The 13,104-nt window shown below is 52.3% G+C and overlaps 1 long non-coding RNA gene across 1 annotated transcript in view; it reads right to left on the minus strand.

Annotated features, from left to right (window-relative positions):
• Nucleotides 1-1,223: 1,223 nt before the first annotated feature.
• The window catches only part of LOC149431197 (uncharacterized), a 48,088-nt gene continuing 36,207 nt past the window's right edge, over nt 1,224-13,104 (minus strand). The window contains exon 2 of the long non-coding RNA XR_016309359.1: nt 1,224-4,426. This is a non-coding gene — a long non-coding RNA (uncharacterized LOC149431197). The remainder of the gene's footprint in view (nt 4,427-13,104) is intronic.

Consider the following 13,104-nt stretch of genomic DNA (forward strand, 5'->3'; position numbering starts at 1 on the left):
GAATAGTGCCCCATCATTGGTGTCAGTGGGAGGAATAGTGCCCCATCATTGGTGTCAGTGGGAGGAATAGTGCCCCATCATTGGTGTCAGTGGGAGGAATAGTGCCCCATCTTTGGTGTCAGTGGGAGGAATAGTGCCCCATCTTTGGTGTCAGTGGGAGGAATAGCGCCCGATTGATGGTGTCAGTGGGAGGAATTGTAACTCATCATTGGTGTAATTGGGAGATATTGTGCCCCATCATTCGTGTCATTGGAATAAATTGTGCCCCTTCATTGGTGTCTATGGGGAGAATTATGCCCCAATTATTGGTATCACTGGGTGAAATAGTGCCTCAAAGGTCAGATAAAAGCAATCGAAGGGCCACAGTTTGGAGACCACTGGTTTAGATGAGTGCCACAGACTCTATGCCTGCACCAAGCTTTGTTAATACCCCCCCCCCCCACTGTGTTGGACAGATTGTTATTTTTGGTATTTTTACAGCAGCAGCTATTATAGCTACAAATGCCAGCGAGTTATAATGAGGACCAACAATGGGGCAGAAGGACAGAGCGCACTACACAAGCCCGGTGTTCTTAAATGAAGTGTTTTTGGCCGTGTGTAGCACTCCGAGTGTCAGCTAATGGGTAGTAACGCCAAACCACAAAATAACAAAATGTTTTTCACAGTCCAACTTTATAGTCTATGATGTGTCCAGGACTCCAGCACGGGATTTGTTGTCAGTTTAAGGTATGGATAGCGCCGCTGGAAACACCCACTTAAACAAATAATATGTATATAAAAGAGCAGCTAAAACCCCACCCTCAAAACAAGGTAAAAAAATTACAAAACAGAAAAAAGGCAGCGCTCTAAACAAACAATGAATAATAATAAAAATCAATCATCAAACTGTGAATGAAAATATATATCAAGTGCAAAAAAAGAATAAAAAGTAAATAGAACAAAGTCCAATAAATATGATCTTATGTGCAGAAAAAATGTTAAAAAATTGATTTCATCAAACAAATAGAGCGTCCAACTTAATCATGAAAAAATATATATATTCTGAAAATTCAATACTCACCAGAGCAACCTGCTGGTCAGATTATAAACCAGCACACACACTTTCGCTTAAGGGAGCAACGATCTGCAGATTGATGACCGGCAATTGGGAAGCGATTCAATGAACATAAATTTCTTCTTGAAATAAAAAAACTCATAAAGGAAGAGAGAGGAAACTAATAGTGTAAAATCATACGGCAATTTTATTCATAAAAACATTCCATCTAATGCACTCACATTCCATTGTGTCAAAGCCGACACTGGCATGAAAAGGTGTCCGCAGATGCCGGAAGCTCATTGGACATGGCAACATCACTCCAAAGCTTCACCCTACGCGTTTCGTCACTCGACTTCCTCACGGAGTGCAAGGACGTGAGTCACCAATCGTAGGCAATATATAACCCACACAATGTAGCATATGGAGACAAATTAGCCCTAAATCTTGCTATTACAATCTCTGCAAAAAAAATCTTAAACTGTAACCACTAAATCAATCAAACTAACCTAAAAATAGGTAAAAAAAACCTCAATAAATTAATACAATGCCTGATCGGGTATTTTAAAGGGCCAGTCCATATTAAAGAGGAACTCTGCTTTACACCATGTTCTATGTAAAAAAAAAATGAAACAACAGCGCACGTTAAAGAAGGACTCCAATCTCAACATGCCACTAATTATATAAAATCCTTCATGATCAAACTCCAAAAATTAAAATACAACAGTATTATTATTATTATACAGGATTTATATAGCGTCAACAGTTTGCTCAGCGCTTTACAATATAAGGGAGACAGTACAATTACAATACATTTCAGTACAGAAGGAATAGGAGGGCCCGGCTCATGGAGCTTACAATCTAAAGGAAGGAGGAGGTAATACAAAAAGTGATAGCTGCGGGGGATGATCTGATGGAGATGATTCAAGTACAGTTCTTAGGCAGTGGTGGGGTAGGCTTCCCTGAAGAAGTGTGTTTTCAAAGATCACCTAAAGGCAGTGTGGGGGCTGACCGGACATACTGTGGTAGGGAGTTCCAGAGGATGGGGGAGGCTCTGGAGAAGTCCTGGAGGCGAGCGTGGGAGGAGGTGATGAGGGAGCAGGAGAGGAGGATATCATGGGAGGAGCGGAGCGGGCGATATCTGCGGATGAGGTTGGTGATGTAGCTAGGAGCAGTGTTGTGGATGACTTTGTAAGCTGTGGTTAGTATTTTGAATTGTATACATTGGGTTAGTGGAAGCCAGTGGAGGGATTGGCAGAGAGGGGTGGAGGACACAGAATGGAAGCCAGTGAAGGGATTGGCAGAGAGGGGCAGCAGTCGCTGCTCGGTTGGTAAGGTGGAGGAGTCTAGCAGCAGCATTCATAATAGACTGAAGGGGGATAGCCTGTGTAACGGTAGACCAGTGAGGAGGGAGTTGCAGTAGTCAAGGCAGGATAAAACCAAGGCATGGATAAGTTGTTTTGTCGTGTCATTGGTCAGAAAGGGGCGGATTTTGAAGATGTTCCGGAGGTTGAGCGACAGGATTTACCCAGTGATTGGATGTGGGGTCCAAAGGAGAGGTCAGAGTCTAGGATTACGCCTGGCACCCTGGTATGAGGGGAAGGACCAATGGTTGTGCTGTTGATCTTAATGGTAAAGTCATGAGTGGGGGATCAGGGGGAGGAAATATTACAGCTCGGTTTTGGAAAGATTGAGTTTATGGTAGTGATGTGACATCCATGCTGATATGTCGCTTAGGAGATTTGTGATACGTGAGGAGATTGAGGGGGTGAGCTGGGAGTGGAGAGATAGATCTGGGTGTTATCAGTGTAGAGGTGGTATTGGAAGCCATGGGAGGTTATCAGTTGGCCCAGGGAGGAGGTATAGAGAGAGAAAAGGAGAGTAATAATATGTAAAAAATATTAATAATAACATACAAACAAACCCAACAACGAAATAACAGGTGAGATTGACATATAAATACACATACAAAATAATGAATCGCAATGGTGGGAACAAAATGGTTAACGCAGTGCAATAAAAAGAAACTCTGCATCATACAGAGGCAACCAACACAACCCACTGCAAACTGAACAATGACACATTAAAGAATAACTCCTCCAAACAGTCATAAAATTTTTCTAGAAATCTGTGAGAAAGCAGTTCAAATCGACATCAATATTTAACCCTGCGGGTCGCAAAGTGTCAACTTCATATATCCAATGGGTTTCTCTCTTTGACACCTTTAAGCTCAAATTAAAGACTTTGCCGCATCCTACAATGTAAAATTTTATACACAAAATATCAGTACTCCTCCAATGATAATTAATTTTCTCAATTCCATAAAAGATCAATAAACTGGGATCACTATTATGTTTCAATTTGAAGTGCCTCGAAACGCTGTGTTTATCAAAACCTTTTTTAATATTAATATGTTCTCATACTCCCCGTTCTTCCCACATATTGGAAGTGACACGGACACTCCAACACATAAACCACATGTGAAGAGTCACAAGAAATCAGAGATTTAATACTGTATTCTTTCTTAGTTGATGCTGATCTAAAATTCCTCCTCTTTCTATTATAATAATTTTGGGCAGTTTTACATACTTTACACCTATTACAATAATAAAACCTCCCAATTCGGGAAATAAACTAACAGATTTTGGTGGATCTATAACGTTATGTCTAATTTTAGTTCTTAAAGGTTTATTCTTCCTGTATACAAATCTGGGTTTGTTGAGATGGTATTTTTTAACACTTCATCTTTTAACAAAATGAACCGATATTTATTGAAAATCTTTTCTATATCCTTATATTGAGCATTATAATCCGTTACAAATGTTACCTCATCAAATAATTTATTCTTTTTGGTACTACTCCCCAAAAGAGCTTCTCTATCCTTGCCCTGAATGTATACTCTTTGTTTCTCTAAAAAAGATTTGCTATAACCCTTCTCCATAAACCTATTGATTAATAAATCTGTCTGATCTATAAAATATTTATCTCCGCTACAATTTCTTCTAATCCTAGTGAAGTGACTTCTAGGGGTGCTATATAACCATCTCGGATGATGACAGCTGGAGACAGGTATATAGCTACAAATACCAGCGAGTTATGATGAGGACCAACAATGGGGCAGAAGGACAGAGCGCACTACACAGGCCCGGTGTTCTTAAATGAAGTGTTTTTGGCTGTGTGTAGCAATCCGAGTGTCAGCTAATGGGTAGTAACGCCAAACCACAAAAAAACAAAATGTTTTTCACAATCCAACTTTAGAGTCTATGATGTGTCCAGGACTCCAGCACGGGATTTGTTGTACATCGAAGATCCCGATCAGGTTTGTTCCATAAATATTACAGATTCATTTAATAACATGCTTGTTCCATCTTCTCCATAAACTGGGTTTATCTCCTGAAAATGAACACACGTGTTATTTGTTAAAGTCTCTTGTAACAGAACAGGGTACAAATAGATCTGGTAATCTGGATGGAGGTGTTTGTTTTTTTTAATACTGCGCCATTTCTTGTCTGTATTGGGCTAAAGGTGCCTGCCATCCTCTGCTTGTCAATAGTACAATATTGTTCACCTAACGAGGGGCGTTCAAGTCAAACCGCGACTTTTGAGTTTATATAATAAAAGAACAAATTTCATGTAGTGGAAACTGCATTTATTTTTTTTAAATACTCCCCTGCTACATTTATCCATTTATCCCAGCGTGTAACTAATGCCTTGTGATTTGTGAAAATCAAATTTCAGAGGATCCTTTCCCTTTCCTTTCCCCTGAAACATGATGGATCTAAAGCTAGATCCTATTATTTTATATTCAGGTGTGCAGAACCACCTGGCCACCTCTGATTGGTTGAGCCTAGTGGGAATGGAAAACTTCTCTGGATTTCTCCTTCCAGTGCAACAAACTGCTCTTCTGACCATCTTGGTTTGCGAAAATCATTTTGTTCCTCACATTTAGGTACTGAAAATGTGATCGCTTTCACTTTGTGACTATAATAAACATACATTATTCCTCATGATAATTTGTGATGTCATCAATGTCTCTTATATTTGTTTGTTGAAAGCAATCCGTCTGATACAGCTTCAGCATAGAAAGATTTGTCAGCCTGACCCATCCTAGGACAGCCGGCTTCATTCCTCATCATTACGTTCACCGTTCCCACAGATGATCCAGGACCAGGCGTTCTACGTGCTGAATGTACACGGGAATGACTGCTGTGGGCTGGGAACCACCAATCCCGGGATCATCACTGATGGACAGATGGTCATTTTTGAAGCATTTACACAATTTAAATGTCTTACTAAGGCTGAGGGTCTCATCATCGTACTGTGCTTGACGTCTCCGCAGGTTTTACGACTTCGTTCACAAGAATCACGCACAACACTGTTGTCTGCAATCTTGTTTAATGGTCTCTGGTCTTTTTTTTCTGGGATTATAATAACTGTTTTATGATTTTAAAAGTGTTACTGGACCCCGCATTCACTATATCCGCTCTCCCCAGACCCTTCATTCACTATATCCGCTCTCCCCGGACCCTGCATTCACTATATCCGCTCTCCTCGGACCCTGCATTCACTATATCCGCTCTCCCCGGACCCCGCATTCACTATATCCGCTCTCCCCGGACCCCGCATTCACTATATCCGCTCTCCCCGGACCCCGCATTCACTATAGCCACTCTCCCCGGACCCCGCATTCACTATATCCCCTCTACCCAGACCTCACATTTACTATATCCGCTCTCCCCGGACCCTGCTTTCACTATATCTGCTCTCCCTGGACCCCGCATTCACTATATCCGCTCTCCCCGGACCCCGCATTCACTATATCCGCTCTCTCCGGACCCCGCATTCACTATATCCGCTCTCCCCGGACCCCGCATTCACTATATCCACTCTCCCCAGACCCCACATTCACTATATCCGGTCTCCCCGGACCCTGCATTCCCTATATCCGCTCTCCCCGGACCCCGCATTCACTATATTTGCTCTCCGCGAACCTTGCATTCACTATATCCCGTCTCCCCGGACCCCGCATTCACTATATCCGCTCTCCCCGGACTCTGCATTCACTATATCCCATCTCCGCGAACCTCGCATTCACTATATCCGCTCTCCCCGGACCCCGCATTCACTATATCTGCTCTCCCCGGACCCCACATTCACTATATCTGCGGTTTAACTGTACAAGGAAAGACACAATTATTCATTGTTTCTATACTAAAGGCTAATTCCACTTAAAGTGTTACTAATTCCCGGACCCCACATTCCCTCTATCCGCTCTCCCCGGACCCCGCATTCACTATATCCGCTCTCCCCGGACCCCGCATTCACTATATCCGCTCTCCCCGGACCCCGCATTCACTATATCCGCTCTCCCCAGACCCCACATTCACTATATCCGGTCTCCCCGGACCCTGCATTCCCTATATCCGCTCTCCCCGGACCCCGCATTCACTATATTTGCTCTCCGCGAACCTTGCATTCACTATATCCGCTCTCCCCGGACCCCGCATTCACTATATCTGCTCTCCCCGGACCCAGCAATCACTATATCTGGTCTCCCCGGACCTCGCATTCACTATATCCGCTCTCCCCGGACCCCGCATTCACTATATCTGCTCTCCCCGGACCCAGCAATCACTATATCTGGTCTCCCCGGACCCAGCAATCACTATATCTGGTCTCCCCGGACCTCGCATTCACTATATCCGCTCTCCCCGGACCCTGCATTCACTATATCCAGTCTCCCACAGTACACAGAACATGGAAATGCAATTATTTTAGTAAATATAGACTGCTAAATACCTTTTCTCATCAGCAGTTAGAGCAGTCGTCCAACTTCTATCAGTGTCCGGCAGAGCACTGGTAAACCACATGCCGCCCAGCCACCGCATATAAACAGTGGCAGGGCGGCGCTCGTAGGCAAAAGCACATTTTAAAAAGGCTACCTTCAAAACAGGTAGGGGGCGTGCGCGAGGCGCGTGCCCGCCCTGCCTGTCCAGCGGGTGTCAGCAGCGGGTCTCCGCCGCCGGGTCACGGCCGTTTTTTACCGGACGTTTTCCCGCGATGAGCGGTAATCACTGACACAGAGCAGGGCTGCATTGTTTACACACAGCCTGCTCTGTGACAGTTCGCCGACAAGCTGCAGAGGGAGAGAAGAGTTTCTCTCCCTCAATCAGCTCCCCCTTCCCTCCCCCCGTCCAGTACACACCCCTGCCCCCTAGTAAAACACTCCCCTTATTTATTATTTATTTATTTATCGAGTTTATATAGCGCCAAAGGGTTTGCTCAGCGCTGTACAACAGAAGGGGGGACAATACATGAAACAGTACAGTAACATCAAACAGCACACAAGGGGTAAGAGGGCCCTACTCTTTCGAGCTTACTAGGAGGGAGGGGGTAGAGGCACAGGAGGAAACGGCTGTGGGGGATGGAGTGGTAGGAGGAGGGAAGGGCAGCTGTTAGGTGAGGGTGGGGTAGGCTTCCCTGAAGAGATGGGTTTTCAGGGAGCGCCTGAAGGTGAGGAGGGAAGGTGACAGTCTGATGGATTGGGGTAGTGAGTTCCAGAGGATGGGGGAGGACCTGGAGAAGTCTTGCAGTCGTGCGTGGGAGGAGGAGACCAGGGAGCAAGATAGAAGGAGGTCCTGTGAAGAGCGAAGGGTACGGGTAGGGTGGTACCTGGGAATCAGGTCGGTGAGGTAGTTAGGGGCAGTGTTGTGAATGGCCTTATAGGTCAGAGTGAGCAGTTTGAATTTAATGTGTTGGGCAATGGGGAGCCAGTGGAGGGAGAGGCAGAGGGGGGTGTCAGGGCTCCCAGGTATGACCAGAGGTGTGTGACTGAAGCAGGGAAACGCAGACCTCAGATATGTTATAAACAATATAATTTATTAACACTAACAGTACAAACATAAACGCAGTGCAATACTAAAACATAATACAGTGCAAACAAACCAAACCAAACCACCCACAGATAACAGTATATACAAGCAAGCGTCGTCAGGCAGGCCGGGTCAATATCAATTGGGCAGGTAGGTACAGGAGGAGCAAGCGGAGAATAGTCGGGGTCACAGGCCAGGTTCAGCAGGTAGCAAGCAGCATAGTACAGAGGGTCAGACAGAGGAATGGTCAGGGTCACAAGCCAGGATCAGAACAGGAGAAGTCAGCAAAGGAACAGAAACAGGATGCAGGACAGATACAGGGCCCAGGACAAACACAACACCAAGGCAGAGTCTGCAAGTCTGGCCATCCCTTAAATACCCCAGCATCATCAGTTCCAGGTGTTAGCTGGCTGAAAGGTTGAGTCTCTGATTGCTGGGAGCACCCGCTGGCCAGCCCTGGTACTGCAGATCAAAAGGCAGGTGAGTCCCACCATTGCTGGCCAGTCCATTCCTAACAGTACCCCCCCCTCAAGGAGCGGCCTCAGGACGCTCCAAACAGTCCTAGCTGGGCAAAATGTTCCACCGCCCGGGTCTGGCAACTGGCGGGATATCAAAGACTGGCACACCGGGCAGGACTCCGGGCAGCGGCACACCGGGCTGGACTCCGGGCAGAGGCACATCGAGCAGAGGCACATCGAGCAGAGGCACACCGGGCAGAGGCACATCGGGCAGAGGCACATCGGGCAGAGGCACATCGGGCAGGACTCCGGGCAGAGGCACATCGGGCAGGACTCCGGGCAGAGGCACATCGGGCAGGATTCCGGGCAGAGGTACATCGGGCAGGACTCCGGGCAGAGGCACATCGGATTACCAGGCGAAGCAGCAGGCAGCGGGCCACCAGGCGGAGCGGCAGGCACCGGGCCCCCGGGCGGAGCGGCAGGCACCGGGCCCCCGGGCGGAGCGGCAGGCACCGGGCCCCCGGGCGGAGCGGCAGGCACCGGGCCCCCGGGCGGGGCAGCAGGCACCGGGCCCCCGGGCGGGGCAGCAGGCACCGGGCCCCCGGGCGGGGCAGCAGGCACCGGGCCCCCGGGCGGGGCAGCAGGCACCGGGCCCCCGGGCGGAGCAGCAGGCACCGGGCCCCCGGGCGGAGCAGCAGGCACCGGGCCCCCGGGCGGGGCAGCAGGCACCGGGTCCCCGGGCGGGGCAGCAGGCACCGGGCCCCCGGGCGGGGCGACAGGCACCGGGCCCCCAGGCGGGGCGACAGGCACCGGGCCCCCAGGCGGGGCGACAGGCACCGGGCCCCCAGGCGGGGCGACAGGCACCGGGCCCCCAGGCGGGGCGACAGGCATCGGGCCCCCAGGCGGGGCGACAGGCATCGGGCCCCCAGGCGGGGCGACAGGCATCGGGCCCCCAGGCGGGGCGACAGGCATCGGGCCCCCAGGCGGGGCGACAGGCATCGGGCCCCCAGGCGGAGCGACAGGTCTCGGGCCCTCAGGCGGGGCGACAGGCATCGGGCCCCCAGGCGGAGCGACAGGTCTCGGGCCCTCAGGCGGAGCGGCGGGCGCCGGACCCCCAGGCGGAGCGACAGGTCTCGGGCCCTCAGGCGGAGCGGCGGGCGCCGGACCCCCAGATGGAGCGATAGGTCTCGGGCCCTCAGGCGGAGCGGCGGGCGCCGGACCCCCAGCTGGAGCGACAGGTCTTGGGCCCTCAGGCGGAGCGGCGGGCGCCGGACCCCCAGCTGGAGCGACAGGTCTCGGGCCCTCAGGCGGAGCGGCGGGCGCCGGACCCCCAGCTGGAGCGACAGGTCTCGGGCCCTCAGGCGGAGCGGCGGGCACCGGACCCCCAGGCGGAGCAACAGGTCTCGGGCCCCCAGGCGGAGCGGCGGGCGCCGGACCCCCAGGCGGAGCGACAGGTCTCGGGCCCTCAGGCGGAGCGGCGGGCGCCGGACCCCCAGATGGAGCGATAGGTCTCGGGCCCTCAGGCGGAGCGGCGGGCGCCGGACCCCCAGCTGGAGCGACAGGTCTCGGGCCCTCAGGCGGAGCGGCGGGCGCCGGACCCCCAGCTGGAGCGACAGGTCTCGGGCCCTCAGGCGGAGCGGCGGGCGCCGGACCCCCAGGTGGAGCGACAGGTCTCGGGCCCTCAGGCGGAGCGGCGGGCGCCGGACCCCCAGGAGGAGCGACAGGTCTCGGGCCCTCAGGCGGAGCGGCGGGCGCCGGACCCCCAGGTGGAGCGACAGGTCTCGGGCCCTCAGGCGGAGCGGCGGGCGCCGGACCCCCAGATGGAGCGACAGGTCTCGGGCCCTCAGGCGGAGCGGCAGGCGCCGGACCCCCAGGAGGAGCGACAGGTCTCGGGCCCTCAGGCGGAGCGGCGGGCGCCGGACCCCCAGGTGGAGCGACAGGTCTCGGGCCCTCAGGCGGAGCGGCGGGCGCCGGACCCCCAGATGGAGCGACAGGTCTCGGGCCCTCAAGCGGAGTGGCAGGTGCCGGACCCCCAGGCGGAGCGACAGGTCTCGGGCCCTTAGGCGGAACGACAGGTCTCGGGCCCCCAGGCGGGGCGGCGGGCACCGAGTCACCAGGCACAACAGTGGGCTCCGAGTCAACTGGGATGACCGCTGGCACTGGGTCAGACATTGGATCGTCTGGCTGGACAGCGGGCATCGGGTCACCAGGCATCAGGTCATTTGGCTCGACAGCGGGCACCGCGTCATCTGGCAAGGCAGTGGGCTCCGAGTCAACTGGTATGACCGCGGGCACTGGGTCAGACATTGGATCGTCTGACTGGACAGCGGGCACTGGGTCACCAGGCATCAGGTCATTTGGCTCGACAGCGGGCACCGCGTCATCTGGCAAGGCAGTGGGCTCAGAGTCAACAGGCACGACAGTGAGCACCGGGGCATCAGGTACCGGATTGTCTGGCTCGACAGCGGGCATCGGGTCACCAGGTATGACAGCGGGCACTGGGTCACCAGGCATCAGGTCATTTGGCTTGTCAGCGGGCACCGCGTCATCTGGCAAGGCAGTGGGCTCCGAGTCAACTGGTATGACCGCGGGCACTGGGTCAGACATTGGATCGTCTGACTGGACAGCGGGCACTGGGTCACCAGGCATCAGGTCATTTGGCTCGACAGCGGGCACCGCGTCATCTGGCAAGGCAGTGGGCTCCGAGTCAACAGGCACGACAGTGAGCACCGGGGCATCAGGTACCGGATTGTCTGGCTCGACAGCGGGCATCGGGTCACCAGGTATGACAGCGGGCACTGGGTCGCCAGGCATCAGGTCATCTGGCAAGGCAGTGGGCACCGCGTCACCAGGCATTGGATCGTCTGGCTCGACAGCGGGCATCGGGTCACCAGGTATGACAGCGGGCACTGGGTCACCAGGCATCAGGTCATTTGGCTTGCCAGCGGGCACCGCGTCATCTGGCAAGGCAGTGGGCACCGGGTCACCAGGTATGACAGCGGGCTCTGAGTCAATTGGCACGACAGCGGGCACTGGATCAGGTACCGGATCATCTGGATCAACAGCGGGCATCGAGTCAACTGGCCTAATAGGATCGTCGGGCTGGATCAGTTCATCCTGCTGAGTAGCGGCATCAGGCTGAATGCAGGCATCAGGCCGAGTAGAGGCATCAGGCCGAGTAGAGGCTTCAGGCCGAGTAGAGGCTTCAGGCCGAGTAGAGGCATCAGGCCGAGTACAGGCATCAGGCCGAGTACAGGCATCAGGCCGAGTACAGGCATCAGGCCGAGTACAGGCATCAGGCCGAGTACAGGCATCAGGCCGCGTAGAGGCTTCAGGCTGAGGAGAGGCTTCAGGCCGCGTAGAGGCTTCAGGCCGCGTAGAGGCTTCAGGCCGAGTACAGGCATCAGGCCGAGTACAGGCATCAGGCCGAGTACAGGCATCAGGCCGAGTACAGGCTTCAGGCTGAGGAGAGGCTTCAGGCCGCGTAGAGGCTTCAGGCCGAGGAGAGGCTTCAGGCCGAGGAGAGGCTTCAGGCCGAGGAGAGGCTTCAGGCCGCGTAGAGGCTTCAGGCTGCGTACAGGCATCAGTCTGAACCACGGAAGGCAGGCTCACCGGTTTGGATACTGGCAGGATGGTATTAGTTGGAAAGAATTTTCGCTTTTTTCTGGTTTTAACTACTGGAGCACTGCAAGTAAACGCAGGTCTGCAAACGAATGGAGCAGCTGGAGACAGAGAAGAACTGGAGGATGGAACAGGAGAGGGAGCAGTTGCTACAGAGGGCTTTTTTACAGGGTTAAAGGCAGGATAGGTGCAGCGAGTGGGAACAGGGTACTGACATGCGGTAGATAGCCAAGTATACTGGGCTGTAACTGGAGGAGCTGGTGGGAATACAGGAGTAGAGTTAGAAGCAGGACTGGGTCTTTGTAAGCTGACTGAGGCTGGGTGCAACAAATCTGTCCATGTCTGCAGTAGGGGTTGAACAAAGCTGAGCTTACACAAAGTCTGTCTGGTCAATGACTGCACTGCGTTTATACAATCTCTCAGTGTCTGTGGTGAACATGTGGAATAACGCTCCAGAAAGTAACCCGCATCATCCTCTAATAACCACACCAGGGACTCTACCTGGTCTGCACTAAATGGTGGCAAAAATTCATCCCTGCATTCGGGGAAACCAGATGAAACCAACTCAACACAAACCTGAATCAATGGCTGCACCATAGAGAAAACTGTGCCCTGATCTACTAGAACATGAGCGAGCCGTATACATTCTAGCAGTTCATCCCGGGTATACTCCTTCAGAGTCTGATAAGCATACTCTCTGTCATCAAGCACTAGCAGAGATAAATACTCAACCTCATCTAGATCCATCCTTCCCATCAACAAGCCAAGATGGCTTCCCTGTGCAGCCACTTCTGGTCAGGATTGGCCTTGGTGTAATGTCAGGGCTCCCAGGTATGACCAGAGGTGTGTGACTGAAGCAGGGAAACGCAGACCTCAGATATGTTATAAACAATATAATTTATTAACACTAACAGTACAAACATAAACGCAGTGCAATACTAAAACATAATACAGTGCAAACAAACCAAACCAAACCACCCACAGATAACAGTATATACAAGCAAGCATCGTCAGGCAGGCCGGGTCAATATCAATTGGGCAGGTAGGTACAGGAGGAGCAAGCGGAGAATAGTCGGGGTCACAGGCCAGGTTCAGCAGGTAGCAAGCAGCATAGTACAGA

The sequence above is a fragment of the Staurois parvus genome, unplaced genomic scaffold (genome assembly GCF_062004578.1).
Source record: "Staurois parvus isolate SC_StPar_1 unplaced genomic scaffold, SC_StPar_1.0 ptg002356l, whole genome shotgun sequence".
Lineage (NCBI taxonomy): Eukaryota > Metazoa > Chordata > Amphibia > Anura > Ranidae > Staurois > Staurois parvus.